The sequence below is a fragment of the Tupaia chinensis genome, unplaced genomic scaffold, assembly GCF_000334495.1.
Source record: "Tupaia chinensis unplaced genomic scaffold, TupChi_1.0 Scaffold145685_1, whole genome shotgun sequence".
Lineage (NCBI taxonomy): Eukaryota > Metazoa > Chordata > Mammalia > Scandentia > Tupaiidae > Tupaia > Tupaia belangeri.
Window position 1 is genome coordinate 589,259 of NW_006205542.1, and position 19,913 is coordinate 609,171.

Below are 19,913 nucleotides of genomic sequence, written 5' to 3' on the forward strand. Positions count from 1 at the left end.
AGATCAAGAAGTATACTGACTGTTTAAGTTAAAAACTTGGTCAAGAATAATCTAGAACCTTGCTATTTAAAATGTGATCTGTGGATGGCAGCATGGGCAATCCTGGGGACTTGTTTGGGAATATAGAATATAGATGCCACTCAAGGGGCTATAGAAGTAGAGTTTGCCTTTTCATAGTATCCCCAGGTGGTGTGCATGTGCTCAAAGTTTGAGAGACATTGATCTGGGATTCACTGTGAATTTCTTTACCTTCTCTTTTTTTTTTTTTTGGAGAGGTTTTTGTTACAGGGCGTGTACGCTCGCCAGATAGACAGAGACAGAGGAAATCCCAAATGGGAGACACCCCCCAGAGGAGATGGCCATGCCACAATCCCTTCTCCTCCATTCTCTTTTCAGGATCATGGGCATGCATGCACACGCGCCTGGCATGAGTTTAAGCTGCCGGGTCTGGGACTCAAACCGCAGTCGACTACGTGGATGTCCAGTGACATAGCCATTACGCTAACTGCTGGTCCCTCTTTACCTTTTCTTAATCTGAGACTTAATTGCTAAAATAATTAAAACTTCCAACTATCTGTTTGTACCTTTATCTTAGGTCTGGAATGCCCTGTAAATTTCTTTACCTTCTTTTTTTTTTTTTTTTGGAGAGGTTTTTGTTACAGGGCGTGTACGCTCGCCAGATAGACAGAGACAGAGGAACAGAAAGTGAGAGATCACCCCCCAGAGGAGATGGCCATGCCACAATCCCTTCTCCTCCATTCTCTTTTCAGGATCATGGGCATGCATGCACACGCGCCTGGCATGAGTTTAAGCTGCCGGGTCTGGGACTCAAACCGCAGTCGACTACGTGGATGTCCAGTGACATAGCCATTACGCTAACTGCTGGTCCCTCTTTACCTTTTCTTAATCTGAGACTTAATTGCTAAAATAATTAAAACTTCCAACTATCTGTTTGTACCTTTATCTTAGGTATCTGTGTAAGATTCAAAACAGATTTTTATGTGTTGAAAAAGTGTTAGAAATGATGAGACAGAATGGAGACTTCCTCCTCCAGTTATTCTATGTAGAGTAGTCCCAGATGTTGTAATGTCAGTATGTAGAAGCTATTTCTCAGATTTGAAAGCAGAATATTTTACAGGGATAAGCTGTGTAATATACCTCTTATATAATTAAGGAATTTGGTGGGGGTTTGTGTTTAGTTTTACTGTATTATAATTACTGGCTTTACTATTATTTTGTCGAGTAACTCTGACCTTTAGGTTAAAAGTATGTACTTGAAACAGAAGTGTACATTTAAAAAATAAAGCTTGATTTTTTATTGTTATCTTATATATGTTTTCATAATCAAGTAATTTATAGAAATGTGTTAGATATAAGCTTCAGAATATATTTTGACATTGTATAAATACATTCTTCTGTGAGTCAGAGAAGCAGAGACAGAGACACATCACAGGCAATGTGTACCTGGTGTGCTCTGGGGGCTTTCTGGATGCAAACCTAGGACCTTTCTAAGTGGGTCATTTTTGCAGAGCATTAATTACAAGTGATATGTAAAAATAATCACAAGAAAATGTAAAATTATTGTGAAAAAAACATTCAAAATTATTAAGAATAGTTCAACTAAGGCTTGTATTCTTATAAATACATGTGAGTTTCTTGGTGTTTTCTAGAATTTTTCAACCAGAACCCAAAGAATGAATGTTTTATTGCCTACTTCAGTTCATGTATACATACTAGTGTTACTGAGATTATTCCCATTTCTGGGCTCAGAAAGTTCAGTGTAACCAGACCCACCAATAAACTTGTCCTTAGTCATGTCCTCTTTCTTTACCATCAGTTGCCTGCCTCAGTTTCACATTTGTAGTTATCTTTTCTTAATCGGCATTTTGCTGTTATTTTACATGGTTTTCAATTTATGTAAATGGTTTCCTACTGTTTGTATTCTTCTGTAACCTTTCTTAACTTCAGTGTCATGTTTGAGATTTAGCCACTATGATTGAAGGTTTTTTGAGGCAGTCTTTGTTTCATATTCCTGCCGCCTTTTTGTTCTGTTTTGTTTTGTAAATTTGCCAGAGAGCATTCAACCTTGCCAGAGAGACAGAGCATGAAGGAAAGCACCCCCTAATGAGGTGTGACTGTCACCTTAATCCGTTATCCTTTTTTTCTCTCCCTTTTTGGGATTTGGGGAATGCAGGCAAATGTGCCCAGTGTGCTTTTCAAGCCACCAGGTCCAAGACTCAGATCACATGGTTGGCCATGTGGAATCCGGCTCCCTCGAGCACCAGACCGTGGGTCTAGCCCTCTTGCCAACTTTTAATACTAATAGATTAAAAAACTTTTATTCACTATGATGTGAAATGGCGATCACTGTAACTTTAAAAAGGGTATTTCCCTTAATTACCAGTGAGATATTGTGTTTTTATGTTTATTTGCCATGCTTTTTTGAATTCCCATTTATGTATTTTTGCCCATGTTTTTGTTGGTTTAGTTGTCTTTATTTATTTTTAATTTGCTATAGAGTACATGCACTTGCCAGAGAAAGGCAGAGAGAGAAAGTGAGAAAGCACTCCCCTTCATTCACCCAGGATGAATGACTATGCTGCAGTCTCTTCTCCTCTGTTCTCTTCTTGGGGTTTTGGGCATGCATTCACACCTGCCCACCTCTTGTGCTTCAAGCTGCTAGGTCCAGGACTCAAACCGAGCAGTTGGTCATGTGAGATCCAGCTCCCTTAGCTGCCACACCACCTGGCTGGCCCAGTTGTCTTTTTCTTTATTGATTTCTTTTTTCTTTCTTTCTTTCTTTCTTTCTTTCTTTCTTTCTTTCTTTCTTTCTTTCTTTCTTTCTTTCTTTCTTTCTTCCTTCCTTCCTTCCTTCCTTCCTTCCTTCCTTCCTTCCTTCCTTCCTTCCTTCCTTCCTTTTACTTTCATTGTCTTTGGTTTTTATTTTTTGTTAATCTTTTAAGCAATATTTTGTGTGTTTAATAAAGAATTTACATTTTATTGTAGGATATAGTATTCCTGTCTCAGATATGCTGAGCGAAAATCTGTTCATATAAATTATTATTATTATTATTTTGGAGAGGTTTTTGCTATAGGGCACGTGATCTCACCAGAAAGACAGAGAGAGACAGAGAGACAGAAAGCAAGAAATCACCCCCCAGGGGGGATGACCACTCCACAATCCTTTTTCTTCCATTCTCCTCTTAGGATTTTGGGCATGCACGCATATGCATCCAGCGTGAGTTTAAGCCACCAGGTCTGGGACTTGCATTGCGATCACTACATGGGAGTCCAGTGAAATAGCCATTACACCAACTGCTGGTCCCCACATAAGTTAGTTTTAAATCTTACTATTTGGGTGGGGGGGAGTTTCTAGGAAAGCAAAATTAGTAAAATCTTTAAGATTCTTGAAGGTTGATTTATAACCTTTTGGTTCAACCAAGATGCATGTCTACTTAGCAAGCCACCATCAGTACCATTTGCAAATTTGAGCATATGATTTCTGTAAGCTTTTATTTTATATAAATCAGAATGCTGCTAATATGCTACCACTATGTTTATTTTAGTTTTTAATATTTTTTTTTGTTTCTTCTCCTTAATTAGGTCCTCGATGGGCTTCCTGGAATATTGGTGTGTTTATCTGTATCAGATGTGCTGGAATTCATAGAAATCTTGGGGTTCATATATCCAGGGTCAAATCAGTCAACCTAGACCAATGGACACCAGAACAAATACAGGTAATGTTACTCTACCAAGACAGTATTTAAAATATTTAACCCTAGTTGCACCTAAGTATTAACATTGAAATTGAGATGGCATATACCACATATAAAATTTGCATTTTATTTGAATTGCCAATTCACAGATGTTTATGTATTTTGGGATTTATAGTAAAGTCAGATTTCAATATATTTTTACATAACATTGAATTTTGAAATATTTAAAAGATAACGTTTTCTTGTGTTGATTAAATTTACTAGTATAATTTCAAAGTTTCTATTATTTTCTTGTCAGTAGAGGGAGCCTGGGTAATGATAAAGAAGAACATCATCTCTAGTCTAAAGTCTGATTTGAAGGATTTCTTTTTTGTACAGAGATGTTCTTGATTTTCAGACAGAGCCTGTTAGTTGGAAGATAGCCCAGTGAGTGATTATTCTTATGAGTGATTTAGACTTAAGTGGTTTAGTTTGTAATTTTAAGGGTTTGCCATTTTTCTAGTATGAGCCTTCCATTCTCAGAATCTTACTTTCTAATACTTAAGATTGGCTTCTAATGCAAAAATGATGACTTCTACTGGTCTTATTTTGTAATTCACAGTGAAATTACACTACTCTGTCTTATGCTCCTTTGACATTACTTTTAGTGAGTATGAAGTGCTGAAAATCTACATATATGTGGTTGACACTTAAGTTACTGACATGCATACCTTAGTAGCAGAGAAAAATAAAAGAATACAGACTCTTTCATGAATGAGATAAGGTAATAGTAAAAAGAATAAGAAATTTTCAGGCTATGAAGTCAATCATAATTTATTTAGTTTAGTCTTAAATTGGTTTTTGAGGGTTTTGCTGGCAAGAGCATAAAAGGAAATTTGACCCTTTAAGGTACTTCCAAGGTCCTCAAGGAGAAATCACACCAGTTACGTCAAACAGCTTTTTGAACACTACACATAAGGCAGTGTCTTTTTAGCCAATGTGGTAACACATTTTATGATGCTACTTATACGTCATTTTCACCAAAAATGTGAGGTGTAGCTTAAAAAATATAAATTGGTATTTGTAATGGGTTATGGACATACAGAACATTCAAACCAAAAGTGCATTGCTTTTTTAGTTGCCAGAGGGCACTTGTGCTTCACAGGGAGGATGGTGAGAAAGCAGTGTCCATGGGCCATGGCCATACCATAGCCCTTTTTACTCCATTTCTTTATCTCATCAGGATTTAGGGCACACATGCCTATGTACCCATTATGCTTTTCAAGGGCTGGGATTCTGATTGCAATCAGCCATGTGGAATCTGGCTTTCTATGCATAGTGTTTAACCACTGCATACAGGCCCAGCCCTGTATCACCTTTGTAATGCTTCTTTTCATACCAAGGCGGAAACTTGGGAATCCCTGAACAATTTAGTGCTCCATAAATATTATTTTTCTCAACTAGGCTGTTGAAAGAGTTGAATAAACTGGTTACTTGAGGTGGGAAGCTGTACAACTTAGAGAACTTACAGTCCACTGGTTTTCTGTAGAATAGGTTACAAATATAAGATACTAAATTATAACAAATGTAAGGATTTTTGAAATAATTATTAAGCAATACAGGTGGAGGATTTCTTTGAACTAGAGGTGTTTTGAATTTGAGATAATTTGGATTTTGGAATATTATTTATTCTTATGAGGTATCTTAGTGTTAGAACCCAAGTCTAAGCATAAAATTTATTTATGTTTTAAACATGCCTTATACATATAGCCGAAGGGTAATTTTATACAATATTTTTTATTACAGTAGTTTGATAGTAACCTATGATATTCAGGTGTGGAATTTTCCACTTGTGGCATTATGTAGATACTCAAAACATTTTAGACTTTGGATTTAGGAGTTTTGGATTAGAAATACTCAAACTGTATATAATATTTGAAATTGTATTTGGACCTTATTTGTTTGGGTCCACCTGTCAACTTATTGAAAAAAGTATTATTACTTTGAAATGCAGAACTTTATTATTAGTGCTTGTCATCAGGGAATGCTGTCTGATCCCATATTATATAGAGCTCTTCTTCCAGGTATGCTATGGTGAGAAATAAGATTAGAATCTCTCACTCAGAATTCAAATAAGCAGACCATAAAGTTATACTTTAAAAATAGAGACGCCTAATCATACAGACACATGGGTCGTCTGGTATTCTTGTGTTAGGCCTCTTGAGTTTTTTCAAGCACACCCAAAAACTGTTCTGGAGCTGTACAATATAAACAGATAAGTAACTGGTAAAGACTCCAGAATTCAAATTATAGAGCACAACCTTTATTTCAGCCTAGAAGATTTTAAGACAACTGATTCTACAGAGCTAATGGAACAGTGCGATTAAGAAAATTGTCTCTAAAGTCATACCGCCAGAGTTAGACCTGTATGATTTCAGCAGAATACTTAACCTTTCATAGGGTGCCTCAGTTTCTTCATTTGTAAGATGGGAATAGTAAGAGTTCCTACTTCTGGAGGTTCCTGGGAGGAATAAATAACTTAATATGGGGGCAGCATTTAGGACAGTTCTTGGCACATTATAAATGCTCAAATATTAGCTTGTCAGTGCTAACAGTTTTAGTCCATTTTTTGTTTGATATCTTTCTGATCTTAAGCAATTTAGCTTCCTAGTTAATCTGTTGTGATGAGTTGGTTGCTGAACGTACTGTTGAGTAAATAAAAAAAATTGATCTGTTATGGGATATTGAGTATAAATAATTTTTTACCAATAAATAATTACTTATACTTTACCAGAAAATAATTGTTAACATTTCATTTTTAGTAGTATTTGATGTGAAGACATTTTGAAGTGAGTAGTTAGTGATTACATCAGTTGTCTATTAAAGTTGCCACTCATTCAGATTTGAGCATATCCTCGTTCTGATGACAGTAGGTATGTTCCATATTATACAACTCTAATTATATCCTAGTATTTAATTTACTTACGTATTATCTTTTTTCCATTGAAGTATAATTATAGAGAGAACAGTGTCCATGTCTCTTGACTTCTATGAGTTTTGGCAAACGTATGCATTGTTACTAACACCCCAGTGAGGACAGAGCATTCCTATCACCCCAGAAAGTGCCTTTGTGCCGGTTTCCAGTCTGGTCTCCTGGGGCAGATACTACACTGATTTCTGTCTCCTTAGGTCAGTTATCCTATATATTGAAATGGTTATCTCTTGTCTGTTCCTATTAACTCAGACTCTTAATTTAGATGAGGAAAAATGATTATTATAATGTGATTTAGTGTTATTCTGTATTCATATGTTGTTTCATAAGAATTTCTCTAATATATAAAAATACTTGGGAGGTTTTCTTCCTTTTTTTTATAGGAGTAAGAGAAATACTTTTACTACTTATGATTCTACTCTATTATCACCACAATAAATCATGATTATCATGTTTCTAATTTTCAAAGGTGAATCTGAGCTTGGGTTAGTTTTTTTTAATTTAAGATCTCTTATTAGTAAATGTAGGAATGTGATTTAATCCCTGAGCCAGGTCAAGCTTTTAAATAAAAACGTATATGTATTATCCTATAAAATGTTATTACTTAGCAAGCTTGCTTCAGGGTTACATATTCATTGATATCATATCTACTTTATTTTTCTCAACTGATTATATATATGTTAAATATGTTTTTCATATTTACCATCTACCATAGATGCATATGCATAGCTGCTTTAGAATTGCAGTATTTTTATTTACTTAATTAATTAAATTTTATTTTATTTTATTTTTAGTTTGCTGTAGGGTATGTGCCTTTATTGGGGGGAAAGATGGGAAGGAGTGAGAAATCAGCCCCTGGGGACGATGGCTACATCACACTCCCTTCTCCTCAATTCTCCTCTCAGGATCCCTTTTCTTCCATTCTCCTCTCAGGATTTTGGGCACATAGATGGCAAAAGGTTAAGGCAGCCAGATCTCATATGACTGACTTCACAGTTCAAGTCCCAGATCAGACTGCTTGAAAATCACACAGGGCATGTATGCATGCAGTATGTTTATTTAAAAAAATAATAATTTGCTTACTAAAATTTATTTTGGTCTTATTAGTATAGAAATAAAGTTATTCACCTTTAAAAAATGTAAAATTCTTTTTTTTAAAGTATGGTTTGTGGCTGGATTAAATGTCTTTCATATTGGGTTTATTGTCAGATCTTTTTTACTTTAGGAAGGGATCACATTTTTCATACTTTTATAAGTACTGTAAATTTTATCTTTCAATTTGTACTGGTTCATTAACTCCAAGTCTCGACCATTTTTCTTTTCTTTAAGAATGTTTTACAATTACAACCAGCAGGTGGCGTGGTGATTAAAGGCACTGGACATTCCCACATGGGTGCCCACGCTTCGTGTCCTGGACCTGGTGGCTTGCTTTCTCACTTTCTCTCTCTCTCTGGTGAAATTAAAACTAAATGAATGAATACATAAAATTAAAATGAATAATTCTTAAAAAAGATAATGTTTTAAAATTTATTTATTTATTCCATGAGTGAGAAAAGACCAAGAGGGAAGAGAGACAGATACAGTGATGCAATATCCTTGACTGAGTCCCAATGACATGCTCCACCCCCTGCCCCAGCTGCCTGCATCATGGGTGCAGAACCCACTGCGTGCCCAGAGAGGTCTCTAGACACGAACTGACAACCCTCCCTCATGGGTCTGCCTTGTAGAGTATCTCATTCCACAAACAAGAGACCCTCTGGCCCCAACAATATTGTTATTGAAGAATTAAAAATGAGGAGTATTTTACCATGATCACAGAGGAACATTACTTGTACTCCCATATTTCTTAGCTCACTTGAAATTTGGAATGCTGAATCTTAGTGATTGGAAAATATATTCCACATATTTGGTGTTTATCATGATAACCTTTGGACCACTTTTAATACTTTATATATCTATAAATCTTTTTGTAATCTTCTCTCATAGACTCTATTTATGAATTACCAGTGTAACTATTTTTTTTTAAGTTAGTTTATTTCTTCCCTGAGAAAGAGAGAGAGAGAGAAAAAAAAAACAATACTGTCAACGGAGTCCTGACACTATGATCCACCCCTGGATCATGGGCAGGTGTGTGCATGGCATACTTCAGGAGGTCTCTGGACATGAACTGGGAACCTTCCCATGTGGACAAAAACTTCCCATGTGGGATTGCCTCATAGAGTATTGCATTTTGCCACTGCTCTACTGTCTGACTCCTGCCAGGCTCACTTATTGATGTGGTACTTACTATTTTTGGAAACACCAAATCTACAAAATTAAAATGTATTCATTTGTTATGTGGGTTTGGGAGAACTTTACATTTGGAATTGCTCAGTCTCCATAGGCATATGACTTACTGTAAATGAACTTGCCTTTGACATTTTGTAGACATTTTCATTCCTTCTGCTTATAACTTTACCGTTTTTACTTTAGTTTTGACTAAATGTGGACCCAAAAGAAAAGCAACTTTAAACCTATGTCTTTACATAATCTTGTTTATCATTATATAAAGAAAACAGAAGATTTTCTTATTTTCTCTTAATTTTTCTTTGCCAAACCACTTACTTCTTCTGCTCTGACTTCCATCTTTTCATTCTCTTGACTTAGGGACAGTAATGGGGAAAAGTAGTGGTTACTAGTTTCTCTGTCTTTTTACAATTTTTTTTCTATTCTTAGATTTGAGTCCTCATTTTTGACCTGATTTTTAAAATTAACCATTTTGAGGCATTTAAAAATGTCACTGTCTTTTTTTAAAAAAAGTATCTATGTGGGGCAGTAGGTGGCATGGTAGGTAAGGCACTGGACTCCCTCATGGCTGACTGTGGTTCAAGTCCTGGACCTGCTGGCTTGCTTTCTCACTTTCTCTCTCTCTTTCTCTGGTGAGTGCACGTGCCCTGTAGCAAATTAAATAATAATGATAAATGAAATTAAATAATTCTTAAAATAAAGTATGTATATATGTACTTATTATTTAGACAGAGAGTCTTGCTGCTGGCTATCCTCCTTTCTCAGCCGCTCAGCTGGGACTATTGGTGCATACCACCTTACCTGACTACTCTTTTTTTTTAAAAAAGAGAATTATTTATTTATTTAATTCCATTTCTTATTATTCTTTAATTTGACCAGAGAGCGAGAGAAAGAGAAAGGGAGAAAGCAAGTTGCCAGGTCCAGTACTTGAACCATGGTGGAACATGTGTGAATTCAGTGCCTTTAACCACCAAGCCACCTGCTGGCTCCCACCTGACCGTTTATTAGACAGTCTTGCTCTGTTGCCCAAGCCAGGCTGGAGTTTATGATCTTTCTGCCTCATTGTAGTGGATCTCTGGAATTAGAGGTGCATACACCTGCCCCTGGCTTTGAGGTTGAACTGGAATCAATCTGGGCCTTCCATGTGGTTCCAGCTTGCAGAATACAGCGTCTTGGCAGAGTGTGCCATTGCTGCTGGGCCTTTTCTTCTTTGAAACATGCATCCTCATCCCTTCTTTCACAGAAAGTCTCCCTCGTATTATTTTTTACCCAACATACAGCTCTTGACTCTGCTAGGCACATTCATTTTTGTTTGTTTGGTTAATAGACATTTGTTTTAAATATTGTGATGTGCTTGCTAGCCACTGTCTTCTGGGGACTAACTCTTATTTTCCTTTAATAGTTGAATTTCTTGAGCAAGATCTTTACCTGCTGTTTTAGGCTGCTGTGTTGATAATAACAGAAATGCCTGATTTTGGGTAACTTAAAAAGAATAGAGGTTTATTTAAGACTCGGAGGCCCTAGGTCCAGGGGCTGCATCTGGTGAATGTCTTCCTGCTGGTAAATAATGTGGCAGAGAGTGTTACAGGACCGGATACCAAGAGTATACATGTCTGTGTCCATGTATCTCTATTGTAATTTCTGCTCTAGTCTCTTTCCTTTTAAAGCTATGAGGAGTTAATTATGAAGGCCTCAACTTACTCACCTCCCAGAGACTCCACCTCTTATCCCATAATCCAAGAGTTCTCTTAATACTGTCATAATAGAAACCAAATCTCAATACATGAATTTTGGAGGGGACACAGTCCACCATAGCACCTGCTATTTCAGTTTTTAAAAACCTTCTGCCTCTATTAACTCACTTCTGTTGCAGCTGTTCTGGTTAGTTCGCCCTTACAAACACCTCTTCTCTCCCTTGGTATTTTTGCTTTACTTGATGCCAACCACTACCTTCTTGAAGTTCTTCCTTCGTCATATAAATTAGGTCCTATACCACGTCTTTTATGTTGTTTCTTTATTTCATTTTTTATATTTTTTATTCTTTTTTCTATTTTTCTCTCCTATCTGAAGACTTTCCACAGTTTTCTCTTTAGTCCCTTCAGCCTTTTGTCATTCTCCATAGGAAAACTCATTTATTCTGTTGACTTCTGCTGTTATTTTCCTATACAGCTAGTTCTCCCTTTTTCCGGTAGGACAGTAAATTGTAGTCCTTTTTCTCAGATTGCCTATTGGAAATTTTTGGTGTTCATGGATTTGTCATTCTTAAGAAACATTGTAAATCCTTGGCATGCAGTATTGGTTATTTTTCCAGATGTGCATTTTAATTGTATGTTCTGTGAGGCTAGAGTTAGTTAGGTTGATTCCATGGCATTGGAATTATAGCATGGTTTTAAATTTATTCACCTTTGCATATTCACTAACTCTTGTAAAGTAATTAAAAATCTTCCTGCTTTATGAAAATGCTTTGCAAAGAATGCCAGCTGTTAATGGAATGACAGAAGTTGAGAAAAGAATAGCTGTGACCAGCATGGATTTTTTTTTCCCCAGATGACATTATATTTGAGTACATTACAGAATGACATATCAGAATCAACTGTTGTTTCATAGCTATACTAGCCAAATGCCAAACCACTATATGTTCCATAAGGAAACAGGAAAAAAAGATTTATGAGTTTGTTTCAGTGGTTCAGTTTTGGATATAGTGATAGTAGTGGTAGCTTTTTTAGATGTTAAGATTGGTAGGTATTGGGGCCAGCATGTGGTGGTGTGGTTAAAGTGCTGGACTTCCACATGACCAACTGTGGTTTAAGTCCCAGACCTGGCAGTTGCTTTCTGACTTTTCCTTCTCTTTCTCTATCTGTCTCTGGTCAAATTAAATAATACTAATTAACAAATTATTATGAGTAATTCTTTAAGAAAAAGATTGGTAGGTATTTTTATTTTACTTGGAATTTGACAGATCTAAAATGAAAACAATCAGGTTGTCTAGATTGACTTTCTTACTTAAAATCATTGTTTAAGGGCTAGTTGGTAGTGTGGTTGTTAAGGAAGCTGGATCTCACATGGCTAACTATGCGATTCCAATCTTGGGCCAGGGGCTTGAAATCATGCCAGGTACATGTATGTGTGTGATACCCAAAATCCTGAAAGGAAAGCTAGAAAAGAATTGCAGTATGATCATGCCCCATGGGAGGTGTTTTCTCACTTTCCCTCTCTTGTTCTCTGTGTCTCTTTTTATTGAGCACATGTACCTTCTAGCAAATAAATTAAAAAAAATTATTTCATTTGATTTAAAAACTTTGTAGTAGGGCTAGCCGACAATGTGGTGATTAAGGTGACTGGATCCCACAACTTTGTGGTACAAGTTCCATACCCAGCAGCTTGAAAAACCACGCTGGGTGGGTGTCCGTGCCTGTCCAAAATCCCAAAGGGAGAATAGAGAAGAAGGAATTGTACCATGGCCATCCCTCCATGGGGAGTTGCTGTCCCTATTTCTTTTCATCTTTCGCTCTCCAGCAAGTGCCTGTGCCCTGTGGTTCTTACTCCTTTCTCTCTTTTGCCTCTGTATTCCTTCAGTTCTTAATTCTTTTTAAAATTTATTTTTTTATGTAGGTTTAAGCGTGTGTGCTCACCGAAGAGAGAGAGACAGAGAGACAGTGAGAGAGAAAGTGAGAAATCACTCCCCTGGGGGTGATAGCCATGCTATAAGCCTTCTTCTCCTCTTCTCTTGAGATTTTAGGCACACACGCACACGGGCCCAGTGTGATTTTCAAGTCACTGGCTCTGGGACTCAGACTGTGCTTGGCCATGTGGGAGTCTAGCACCTTAACCATTATGCCACCTGCTGGCCTCAGTTCTTAATTCTTTAACTCCTTCTGCTTTCCATTCTCATTTCTCCTACCATGTCTAAAACTAGGTTATTCCTCATATTCCCATCTCTGTCATCTCTTCAGCTCATCCAGAGTAATCCTCCTAGAATGTTGTTTAGATATTTTGCTTCTGCCCTAAGAGATTCTCATTGGTTCTTTTGTGAGAGTCAACAGAGTTTTATTTTCCTTAAATTGATAGTGAACTACCTTTGCCTTCTGGTTTCATTTTACATCTTTGACTTTTACTCTAGATGCTTTACAACACATAGCTTAGACTATATGAGAACAGAGCTTCCTGTTGAAAGAATTTGGTGGTATGTTTTTGTTTTCTTGTTTTGTTTTGCTTGCTTTTCTTTTGGTTCTGTTGTCCTTGTTGGAAATGTATTTCCCATATTCCTTCTAGCAAGCCAAATGCTTTTCATATTTTAACTCCTAGCTTAAATCCCTAGATTAATAAGACCTTCTGTATATAGTTTGTGCTTAATTATTTACTGCCAGATCTTATTTATCTTTGGACAGGCCTATTTGACTAAATTGTAGGCTTCCAGCACTTAGAAACTATCACATGTTGAGGACAAGAGCTGGCATGGTGGTTAAGGTACCTGGATTTCCACATGGTTGACCACATTTCAAGTCCTGGACTTGTTTGCTTGAAAATCATGCCAGGCATGTGTGTGTGCACGTGCCTAAAATCCCAAGAGGAGTATGGAGGAGAAGGGATTGTGACATGGCCCTCCACCCAGGGGGTTATTTCTCACTTTCTCTGTATCTCTCTTTCCCCTCTCTGGCAAGTGCACATGCCTTATAGCAAAAACATTTAAAAAAAAAGAAAGAAACTTCATCACATGTGTCTTCATGGTCTTGATGATGGCTATTACTATGCTAGGAGCATAGTATATACTTAATTTCACATTTATTTATTCATTTAATTTTTAGGTTTTTGCCACAGGACATGTGCACTCGCTAGAGAGAGACTGAGAGAAACCGTGAGAGGGACAGTGAGAAATCACACCCAGGGAAGATGGCCACATCACTATCCCTTCTCTTCTACTTTCCTCCTGGAATTCTGAATATACATGCATATGCGCCCAGCGTGATTTTCAAGCTGCAAGGTCTGGGACTTGAATTGCCGCTGGTCATGTGGGAGTCCAGCACCTTAACCACCATATATGACCTGCAGGCCCCTGTCTTAACTTTTTTTAATGCTGAGATCAATCTTTTATTTTTCTTTTTCCATAAAAAACGTTTTTCCTATGGAAAGCCAAAATCATGAGTTTTCATTATTCTTCATCAGTAGGATATGTTCTGTGACTTCAACTTGAATTCCTAATCAGGGCCAAATACAAGGAAAATAGGTAAAAGAGTACTGAAGCAATTAAAATTGGTGGTTTTTATGTTAGTGCTATATTGACCCCATCTTCAGTAGTAAAACTGAGATGTAAAGGATTATAAGAGGTAGGGTGTGAAAGTGGTTAAATACATTAAAGGAGTTTTTTGCTTCTCTGACATATTCTATTTCAGATAAAGTTCTGATACATTTTACTATTTAAACATATATTAATTTTGTGAAATAAAATGATTTATAACTGATTGAAGTACAGCGTTCCTGTTTGGTACCTCTGTTGTCTTTAAAAAATAAAAATCTGAAACTAGAGAGAAATGAGTTAGGGGAGGGATAGGCACACACACACACACACACACACACACACACACACATTTATTTTTTCATGGGGGAGAGTGTGCGGGCACCAGTCCGCAGTTGTCCACTATATCTTTTTTAGCTATTGGAATTATCCTATCAGTTAATTGTAAAAAAGTTTTCATGACACTAATTTTTAAGTTTTTTTAAGGTGAGATAAATGGTTAGGTTACCTATGAATTCTGCAGAGAAGAGAGATGTAAGATAAAATACATTATTACAATTAATTACACCTATTTTTATTTTTTGGGCTGTTAGAAAATTAAAATGATGGCTCACATTTTCTTTTTGTAGCCTAGCAGTGGTACAGGTCTATTGTACTTGTTATGTATTTTTCCAGTAGTCCTGGTAGCTTTCTTTTGCTTGATTTATCTTTTGTTTGCTTGATTTATCTTCTATGCTTTTATGTTTAACCTATTTATGTCTTTTTAACTGTTTATTTATTTATTTCTTCCATGAGTGAGAGAGAAAACCAGTCAGGCAGGCAGCACTCCCAACAGAATTCTGATGACTTGCTCCACCCGCAGCTCTAGCCTGCCCTGGGTCATGGGCTTGCCTGTGCCTAGCTAAGCAGGGAGATCTCTCTACTTGAACTCAGAACCTTCCTTTCTGCATCAGCCTTGCAGAACATTGGGTTTTTACTGCTGTACTACTATCTAGCCCCCCTATTTACATCTTTAAATATAAAATGTGTTTCTTTTAGACAAGAAAAATACCAATACATGATATACTTCTGTAGTTTTTGTTTGTTTGTTTTGTTTAGGTGAAAAATTTTTTTAATTAGAATTTTTAATATTCTGTTTCCTTGTTTAGTTTCCTTCTTCAGTGAATCTTCCTATGTGTATGTTGGCTCTTCATTGCCTAATTTAGTATTTGCCATTTTTTCATTGACTCTTTTTAATTCCCTTTTTTAAAAAGAATTATTTTATTTAACTGCATTTCTTTATTTAGTTTTTAATTTGACCAGAGAGGGACAGAGCAAAAGAGAGAGATAGGGAAAATGAGAAAGCAAGCTGCCAGGTCCAATACTCAAACCATAGTTGACCATGTGGGAGTGCAGTGTCCTTACCCACCACACCACCTGCCAGCCCCTCAATTCCCTTTGTTTAAAGGAATATCTTATTTATTTATTTTTAGTTTTTTTTTTTTTTTTTTGCTGTAGGGCATGTGGAAAAGACAGAGAGGGACAGAGAGAGGGAAAGTGAGAAATCACCCCCCACCCCCACCCCCCGTCAGGATGGCTATGCTACAATCACTTCTTCTTCATTCTCCTGTATGCACATGTGCCTGGTGTGATTTTCAAGTTGCAGGATCTGGGACTTGAACCGTTGTTGGCCATATGCCTTAACTACCACACCACCTGCTGACCCCTTTCATTCCTTTTTCATTTATTGATTTTTCTTTTGCCTCTCCATTTTACTTTGGTAGTTATTTGATGTATTTATTTGTTTTCATATTCCATTTGTATTCATTTCTGAATTTTTAAAATATTCCTGATTCTTTCTTGAATTTTGTCATTTTAATTATGAATGGTTCTGATTTTCCAATTGTTAATTTAGTGTTCCTCAATAACATGTCTTGGGACCAGCAGATGGCGTAATGGTTATATTGTTAGACTCTCACGTAGTCAAAGGCAGTTTGAGTCCTAGACCCTGTGGCTTAAAACTCATGCTGGGCGCATGTGCGTGTGTGCCCAAGTCCCTAGAGGAGAATAGAGGAGAAGAGTTTGTGGTGTGGCCATATCCCCCCCTGGAGGGGAGGAATGATTTCTCGCTTTCTATCTCTCTGTCTCTGTCTGTCTCTTCAGCAAGCACACACACCCTATAGTAAAAAATCTCTCTTAAAAAAAAAAGAAAGAAAGAAAGAAAAAGAAAAATGCTAATTTGGAGAGGTACATTGAATATATGTGTTAAAATATTGTTTAATCTCTTAAAGTTTTAACCCTTAAATTTTCATAGTGCCTTATAGAATCAGGCACATAATAGCCCTTAGTACATAATTCCTAGTCCACATTTATCCAAGAAAATCCTAGATCAGACAACCTTCTTATTTTCTAAGAGTGTTGCTTGTTATAATTTAATCAAGCTCACGAAATTGACCAAATCATTGCTTCATGTATATACTTACATTTTTTTTTTCAGGTTTTTGCCATAGGATATATGTACTCACCAGAAAGAGACAGAGGAGACAGAGAGAGAGAAAGTGAGAAATCACTCCGTAGGGTAGATGTCCACACTGCAATCCCTTGTCTTCCATTTTCCTCTTGGAAAATGTATGTGTCTTTTGGGCATACAGGCACATGTGCCCAATATGATTTTCTGGCTGCCGGATCTGGGGCTTGAATCATAGTTGGCCATTTAGGAGTCCAGTGCCTGAACCATCATGCCACTTGCTGGCCCCAAGAGGGGGAGAGAGAGAGAAAGCACCCATTAATGGGATGTGGTCATATCGTTATCCTTTCTCTTCTGTTTCTCTGTCCTTTTTGGATTTTTTTGTGTACACACATGTATCTTGCATGTTTTTTAAGCCACTAGGCCAGGATTGGAACTGTGTTGGCCATGAGGGATGGACTCTCTTAACCACTAGGCTATGGCACTGGCTCTTACTTTTGTTAATTTTTTTTAGGATCAGATTTTGAGTAAGAGCAATAATTTTTTTTAATTTTAAAATTAATTAATTAAATTTTTTTTTTCCTTAGGGCATGGAGAGAGTCAGAGAATGAGAAAGTAAGGAATCATACCCTGGGGGGTATAGCCATGCTTCAATCCCTTCTTCATTATCTTGTCAGGATCCTGGGCATGCATGCATGCATGCCTGGTGGGATTTCAAACCATTGGGTCAGGGACTCAAAACTGTGCAGCTAGATGTGAGATTTAGCACCTTAACCTCCATGCCATCTGTTGGTCCAGTAATAGTTTTTTAAAAAGTATATATTTTAAAATTCTCTATTGTAGTAATTGGCTTTATGGTTCTTAGAGTGGTAAGCAAAATTGTAAGATGTTACTTAGTGGAGGTCATTGATGGATTTAACTCTATTAATTCTATACTGCCTAGTATAGGTAAAATTGAGAATATATTTGAGGATAAGGCGTTAAATTCCTAAATCCAGTCATATTTGGTAGGAAATTGTTAGGTGATGCTGAATGAATACATGTATGAATTGATCATTTGGAAAGATGACATCAGTTTCATTACACATAATATTTTAGAAATGTGGTCATTCTCTTCCTTGCTTTGCGTAAATACAGTGATAGAGGCTAGGAAGTAGAGTAAAAGCCCTGGCCCAGGACAGTAGAACTGAGCTCTGGTTTGAGCACTATCAACTAAATGATGGGCGATTGTCAAGTTACTTACTTGGAAGTAGAAGTGGGTCCTTTTTTTAAAAAAATGTATTGCAATGCTTAGTCCTATGGTAAACTCTAATATTTAAAAAATGCCTTCTTGCTATTGTATAGTGATCTTTATTGGTTTATGAATTACTGAAAGCACACTTGAGTGTGTAGAGACCCTTCTAGGCCGGAAGATGGAAGAAGTATGTTGTGTTACAGAAAGTACGGTAGTGATCTGTGAGTAGTGCACTGTAGGTTAAAGGAGCTAGAGGGGGAATTACAACCAGGGACTGACTTGATAGTGATTCTGTAAGTTTTAGGGATGGGGCAGAGAGTGTAGAGGCTCTTAAAATGTTCTCAGTTGAAAAGTAACATCTGATGTTCCTTTTGAAAAGATAAACCTTATGGGCTGTTCCTGCAGTAGCCTAGGTAGATCATGAACTAAGATAGTGGCAATGGGGCTGATAAATGGGGAAGCCTACAAGAAACATTGAGGAATTAAAATCATGAGGACTTCTGGCAGCAGAGGGAAGAGTCCAGCCTGACTCCTGAGCTGGGCCTTAAGTATCTAGATGAAAGTAAGTGTTCATTTCTGGCTTCAAATGGTAAGAATTTCATAGTAAGTAGCGTCAACAAAAATGTGATGTGAACTTTTCTAACTTTGTCAACGCTTTTATTTCATTACTTAAAAAAAAGTCATTCTCTGAATTTGTAGCAGCTAGCAAATGTGGCAACAGATCATCAGGATCTGAGAATACCTAGAAATTGTGGAAAGATAAGAATACTGCTACCTCTAATTTCCACATTATGATTTAAAAATTCAGATTGTGTGGTTTATTCTGAAAAACAATAATTAATACAGAAAGAGAGCAACTTCCCCTAAAAGCAATTTTATGAAACTAAAGGAATGGACTCTGTATTAAATATTTCCAAAGAGTTCCTGAGACCAAAAATGGTGGCCCTTCTTTTCCAGCAGCTGAAATCCAAAAGATCTTGAAACCAGTCCTGAAAGGCTTGCTCCTATGCAAGAAATCCTGGTGGCTTTTGAGAGGAAGATAGAGAACTATTCTGGAAATTTCAAGTGGTAGTAGAGGTGAGTCACTGACATGAAGAATTTATCCAGGGTCTTCACATTTTTATTTCTCTTTTTAATTAAAAAGGTTTTTTTTTTTCAATGTATACTTTCAGCTAAGGCAATAGAAAAACCTTTGTGCTTTATAGATTTTAATGACTAGAAAATAGTAGAGCAAATAGCTTTCCCCCTCCAAATACATTAAAATATTAAGTTTTCCATGAACTTCAGCAGTATTAGTGTTTCCTTAAGATGATGGTGATACCAGGAAAAGGTATGATAAATAAGTGCCATGTTTATGCTTTTAATGTGTTTTGACTATAAGATCTGCCTTGATGAGATTTTTTTAAAGTGTATACATTTGATTCATATCCTTTTTGATCACAAGAAGACTGTTCTTGGTGTCATTCAGATGCTGCTTGGATATCCTAGCATAGCTCCATATAATTTCATTTACTATCTGAATTCTAGGCAGTATTATATTTAGGAACAATGCAGGATTAATGTAACCCCCTCTAATAACTTCAGTCAACTTTTGGGAAATGGAAGCTATGTAGACAGGCACAGACCTCAAAAGGCACAACACCGTGTAAAGTGAGTAATTTCCCTCCTTTCTGTCCAGTAAACCCGTTTCCCTCCATGGACGCAACAATATTTGTCAGTTTCTTAACGTATTTTTTCTTAAATATTTTATACGTATATACTAATGTAGAGGTAGTATTACATTTTCTATAGCTTTACACAAGATCTCTTTGTCTTACCTGGAGGTAAGATTTTTCTTTCTCCTTAATCTTTCCTCAGAAGATTGGGTATAAGAATAGTTTTACCTTTCTTCCTGCGGACTTAACATAGACATCCTTCTGGTAAACACTAATGTTTAATATTCTTTTGATAATTTTAACGTCTTGTGTTTTTGCCTTTGGGAATTTAGAAGACCTAATTGTAACTTAATCATTTGCAATATATGATAT

General features: G+C 36.6%; 1 protein-coding gene across 6 annotated transcripts in view; it reads left to right on the forward strand.

Moving 5' to 3' along the window:
* SMAP1 (small ArfGAP 1) overlaps nucleotides 1–19,913 on the forward strand; it is a 167,492-nt gene that overhangs the window by 53,064 nt on the left and 94,515 nt on the right. For 5 of the 6 annotated variants that reach the window (XM_014584133.2, XM_014584130.1, XM_014584129.1 and 2 more), the window contains exon 2: nucleotides 3,604–3,737. The gene's annotated coding sequence lies outside the window, so the exon portion shown is untranslated. Of the gene's footprint in view, nucleotides 1–3,603; nucleotides 3,738–18,843; nucleotides 18,964–19,913 lie in introns of those variants that run through there. The other variant, XM_014584132.2, reaches the window with a different exon arrangement.